The following is a 6,232-nucleotide window of genomic DNA, read 5'->3' on the forward strand; positions in this document are numbered from 1 at the left end:
GCATGTCGAGCTGATTATGCATTCATTTAAAGGGCAGCTTCAAAGTGTTTCAAGTGTGTCTTAAAACAACAGTCAGGAGCCCAAATAAGCATTAGGTGTGTTTATCTGTCTGTAATGATTCCTCCTGTTCATACTGACCATTAGAAGATCCTTCATCATGGTTACAATGGAAGTGATGGTCCTCCTTCTGTGGAAACATGGATTTAAAAGTTGATCTGAAGCTAATATGAAGCTTCAGCCGTCCAAATGAGTCAAATCTTCATCTTCTATGTTTCAACGTTACAGTGTTTTTAGTACCAAAGTCTTTTTGTTACTATACTTCCACCACATAATAGAGACAGGAGTTGATTCCAGGTGTTGAATCCAGAGGTGGTTAAATTAAAGAGTACGGTTTAGACCTGCTACATGTGTAAAGTGCCTTGAGATGACTTTTGTTGTGATTTGGCGCTATATGTATAAAGATTGATTGATTGATGGTTAAAGTTCTCACATTCTGTACTTAAGTAGAAGTTCAGATACTTGTGTAAAAAAAGATTATAAAGTCGCTAATAAAAGAAAAAAATGTGGTTATTGCCCAACATTATAATTTCGCACATTTCCGAAAAAAAGTGGAATATTATCCGACATTATAAAGTCGCAAATTTACAAAAAAAAGTCAGATATTCTCCGACAGTATGAAGTCGCAAACTTACGGGATGAAAAGTTGGATATTTTCCGACATTATAAAGTCGCAAATTTAAGAACTTTTTTGGGGATATTCTCCGACATTATAAAGTCACAAATTTGCGGAAAAAACTCGGAAAAAAAGGTTTTATTCTGCCAGCAGTCACATCGCCTCACTTTGCATCACTGCAGAGACGTCGGTTGTCGTGCATTATGCTGCCGTGGAAGAACTGATCTAAAAGTACTTTTCAGTCGGGTTTAGCAATAAGGAGATACTTGTGTAACTGAACGTTATAGACACGCATACTTACATAGGCTATAAAATAAAAACATGGAGGCTCAGCTGCTTGAACAGGAAGACCACACATTTATTACTCTTCACTTTTCTGATTACACGTCAATCGTTTTCTCTGAAACTGACCCAGTTTCTTGCAATGTCTGTTCAACATCCGGATGCTGAGGATGATGATATGGTGATTCTGGACGAAGATAACAAGGGTATTTTTTTTTTGTGTTGATAGTGTGAGTTACTTCTAAACAGCTGGCTTTGAGTCAATATACGTTTCTTCCAGTTTAAGCATTTACACAGTGAAGATGTGGTGGTTTTATTTTGTTTGCAAATCCTAATATTTCTATACAACAGTTTATATTCAACCTTTTTTTAATTAAAGCTGAAAGTCTCCACTTCAACTGCATCTTGACTGTTTCATTTAAAATCCATCATACAGAGTCAAAATTATAAAAACGGTGTCATTGTCCAAATATTTCCAACCCTGGCTGAATAAGTTGGTTTAATTAGCCGGCATTGGTTTTTTTAAGGCACTTCTGTTTTATTAGTTTCCAGGTCGGATATAACGAAGCTTTCAGTAAATGTACAAGTTAGAATCTCATAATTACAATATGACATGAACGCAGCATTAACTCCCTGAACTCAGCGAGGCGTCAAAGTAATTATATTAAAAAGATAAAACGGGTCGATTCATTTGAGAACTGAGTCAATATCCCTAGAATGTCAAAACCCAAGAATTAAGTCATCACTTAAAAAAACAATGTTTGACTAAACTATAATGAAAGTTTTATATTTAAGAATGAGCACAGCCTTTTTTTTAAATATCTTTTAATATGTTTAAATCCCAGTTTTAGTTTTTGATGACAGAGTTGATCTTCCTGAGGAAAGATAATACCAGATGATTGTTTTCAGCTCTTTGTTGATCCATCTTCCTCTTTTAAAAACACTCTAAATGTGATCTATTGGGTTCAGGTCAGCGGTTAAAAAAGTTGGATATTCTCCGACATTATAAAGTCGCAAATTTCCAATAAAAAAGTTGGATATTCTCCAACATTATAAAGTCGCAAATTTACGAAAAAAAGTCAGATATTCTCCGACATTATAAAGTCGCAAATTTACGAAAAAAAGTTTGATATTCTCTGACGATATAAAATCGCAAATTTAAGAGAAAAATAAATCGGATATTCTCTGACAGTATAAAGTCGCAAATGTATGAAAAAAAAGTCAGATATTCTCCGACATTATAAAGTCACAAATTTACAAAAGAAAGTTGGATTTTCTCCAACATCATAAAGTCGCAAATTTACACAAAAAAAGTTGGATATTTTCCGACATTATAAAGTCGCAAATTTACGGAAAAAAGTCAGATATTCTCCGACATTATAAAGTCTCACATTTACGGAAAAAAAGTCAGATATTGTCCGACATTATAAAGTCGCAAATTTACAAAAAAAAAGTTGGATATTCTCCGACATTATAAAGTCGCAAATTTACGAAAGAAAGTCAGATATTCTCCGACATTATAAAGTCGCAAATTTACGAAAAAAAGTTGGATATTCTCTGACGATATAAAATCGCAAATTTAAGAGAAAAATAAATTGGATAATCTCTGACAGTATAAAGTCGCAAATGTATGAAAAAAAAGTCAGATATTCTCCGACATTATAAAGTCGCAAATTTACGAAAAAAAGTTGAATTTTTTCTGACATTATAAAGTCGCAAATTTATGAAAAAAGTCAGATTTTCTCCAACATCATAAAGTCGCAAATTTACACAAAAAAAGTTGGATATTTTCCGACATTATAAAGTCGCAAATTTACGGAAAAAAGTCAGATATTCTCCGACATTATAAAGTCTCACATTTACGGAAAAAAAGTCAGATATTGTCCGACATTATAAAGTCGCAAATTTACAAAAAAAAAGTTGGATATTCTCCGACATTATAAAGTCGCAAATTTACGAAAGAAAGTCAGATATTCTCCGACATTATAAAGTCGCAAATTTACGAAAAAAAGTTGGATATTCTCTGACGATATAAAATCGCAAATTTAAGAGAAAAATAAATTGGATAATCTCTGACAGTATAAAGTCGCAAATGTATGAAAAAAAAGTCAGATATTCTCCGACATTATAAAGTCGCAAATTTACGAAAAAAAGTTGGATTTTTTCTGACATTATAAAGTCGCAAATTTATGAAAAAAGTCAGATTTTCTCCAACATCATAAAGTCGCAAATTTACACAAAAAAAGTTGGATATTTTCCGACATTATAAAGTCGCAAATTTACGGAAAAAAGTCAGATATTCTCCGACATTATAAAGTCTCACATTTACGGAAAAAAAGTCAGATATTGTCCGACATTATAAAGTCGCAAATTTACAAAAAAAAAGTTGGATATTCTCTGACGATATAAAATCGCAAATTTAAGAGAAAAATAAATTGGATAATCTCTGACAGTATAAAGTCGCAAATGTATGAAAAAAAAGTCAGATATTCTCCGACATTATAAAGTCGCAAATTTACGAAAAAAAGTTGGATTTTTTCTGACATTATAAAGTCGCAAATTTATGAAAAAAGTCAGATTTTCTCCAACATCATAAAGTCGCAAATTTACACAAAAAAAGTTGGATATTTTCCGACATTATAAAGTCACAAATTTACGATAAAATAGTTGGATATTCTCCGACATTATAAAGTCTCACATTTACGGAAAAAAAGTCAGATATTGTCCGACATTATAAAGTCGCAAATTTACGAAAAAAAGTCACATATTCCCCGACATTATAAAGTCGCAAATTTACCAAAAAAAAGTTGGATATTCTCCGACATTATAAAGTCGCAATTTTACGAAAAAAAGTTGGATATTCTCTGACGATATAAAATCGCAAATTTAAGAGAAAAATAAATTGGATAATCTCTGACAGTATAAAGTCGCAAATGTATGAAAAAAAAGTCAGATATTCTCCGACATTATAAAGTCGCAAATTTACGAAAAAAAGTCAGATATTCTCCGACATTATAAAGTCGCAAATTTATGAAAAAAAGTCAGATATTTTCCGACATTATAAAGTCACAAATTTACGATAAAAAAGTTGGATATTCTCCGACATTATAAAGTCGCAAATTTACGAAAAAAAGTCAGATATTCTCCGACATTATAAAGTCGCAAATTTACGAAAAAAAAGTCAAATATTCTCCGACATTATAAAGTCGCAAATTTACAAAAAAAAGTCAGATATTCTCCGACATTATAATGTCGCAAATTTACGAAAAAAAAGTCTGATATTCTCCGACATTATAAAGTCATAGTTTTCATTTTTTCTTTCTAGGATTTGTGCAGTGTGTTTGGGATCATTGTCATATTGGAAAACTGAGACGAGGAGTCATCTGTTCATTCAGTGTTCAGGTTAACAATCTTGCAGTCATTGAACCATTTATAGACGTCGTCTCTTCTTCACCTTCCTCACTCATACAGCTCCTCATCAGCACTTACGCTAACCCGTCTGATCCAAACTCTTTTACTTTGGTTTCATCTGATGAATAAATGTGCTTCCAGTTTTCATCAGGCTTCTTTTCATGTTCCAATCAATCAGTTTTATTTCATCCTTTCATCTTTCATCTGAGCTGCCAATCTAAGAACAAGAGGACGAGGAAGAAAGTGTGGAGCAACTATAGATTGTATATAAGAAATGGACGTAACATCCGTGACGTCACTCATTGGTTTGTGGACTGCTGCTCGGAGGCCAATAGTTTCGGATCTGTGCAGCGCCATCTTTAAAATTTCAGGTGCATGCCGGGAAAAATAAAAACACGGATTCTACTTATATGGGCATCAGGAGGAGCATTAGGCGCCCTCCTGAACATGTGAACCAATCAACCTGTCAATCACGACGTAGCCACGCCCTAATGCATACCCTCACAAATGAACATCATACTGAATTGAAGAAGGCTTTAAACTAGCGATTGAGACCATAAACACATTTTGAAAACGTTTACTGAGGTTAGAAATCAAGTGAGAAGTTGGTGAATTCTCCATTGACTTGTATAGAGACAGAAGTCCTTTTGACACCAAAACGGTCGCCCCCTGGTGGCCTTTTGATAGAATGCAGTTTTAAGTTACTTCCGCGTTGGCCTCATTTCAGAGGACCGGAACTCCCCGCCTGGGAACAACCAATAATATTCATAAAATTATTTTATCCCGAGTGCAATTCATATATTAAACACTTGCAAATGATCAATACGCACACAGGAACTGATATGCATGTGTATTTCTATACTTTAGATATTTTAAGAATGATGTAATTTCTGTCTACTGTATGTCTGTTATTGGTGAGTCAAAGTTTTATTCTATATATGAGCCTGTAGACGTTGACTTGATGTCGTTCTTACTGTCTGAGCAGTGACTGAAACACAGATAACAGATCATTCTTGTGTCGAGTCAGAAGCTCTCACCTGTTTGCCAGGTTGAGTAAACTGTGAATTGAGTGTAACATCGTTCTTCTAGCACCTTGTTATCTTTACGATGGGAATTTGCGACTTTATAATGTCGGAGAATATCCAACTTTTTTTCGTAAATTTGCGTCTTTATGATGTCGGAGAATATCCAACTTTTTTTTAATCGTAAATTTGCAACTTTATAAAGTCGGAAAATATCCACCTTTTTTCTCGTTAAATTGCAACTTTATAATCACTTAATAAATTAAAAGTACCAATCCAAGTATGTTTAAAGTGATATTGATACTGAGTACATTAGATACACATCATGTGAATAGAAACATTAAACTCCTCCACATCTAAATAATTTGATTTTTACACAATTGTATTTTGAAAGTTTTTAAATTATTATTTACTAATCGAAGAACGCTTGCATTGATTGGCTGTGATCAATCAAGTCCATTCAAATAGTCATAACTTGTAGCTCTGCATATAAGGATCGATTGCAGGTATCGTTTGACGGGAGACGTTTCGATACTACTTGGTATCCATTTATATCGGTTGAGACCTTAAAAGGTATAGAGGACTGATACCCAGTCTGAACCTTCCTGTGCCTCCTCACCTCTGCTGCAGCTGTGTTTGAGCTTCTGTTCAGCGGCCTACTGATGGTCTTTTACCCTCATCAATCTTCATAAAGTCTCACAATATTCACAGGACAAAACAGAGACTTCGTTTATAACAGCTGAACTCTCTTTTCTTGCACTGAGGTTGTACTTTAAGGCCTGTATTTTAAATGTAGTCGATCTAAACTGTTTGTTTTTCATTACATATAAGATCAAAATATATG

Source organism: Scomber scombrus, chromosome 4, assembly GCF_963691925.1.
Source record: "Scomber scombrus chromosome 4, fScoSco1.1, whole genome shotgun sequence".
Lineage (NCBI taxonomy): Eukaryota > Metazoa > Chordata > Actinopteri > Scombriformes > Scombridae > Scomber > Scomber scombrus.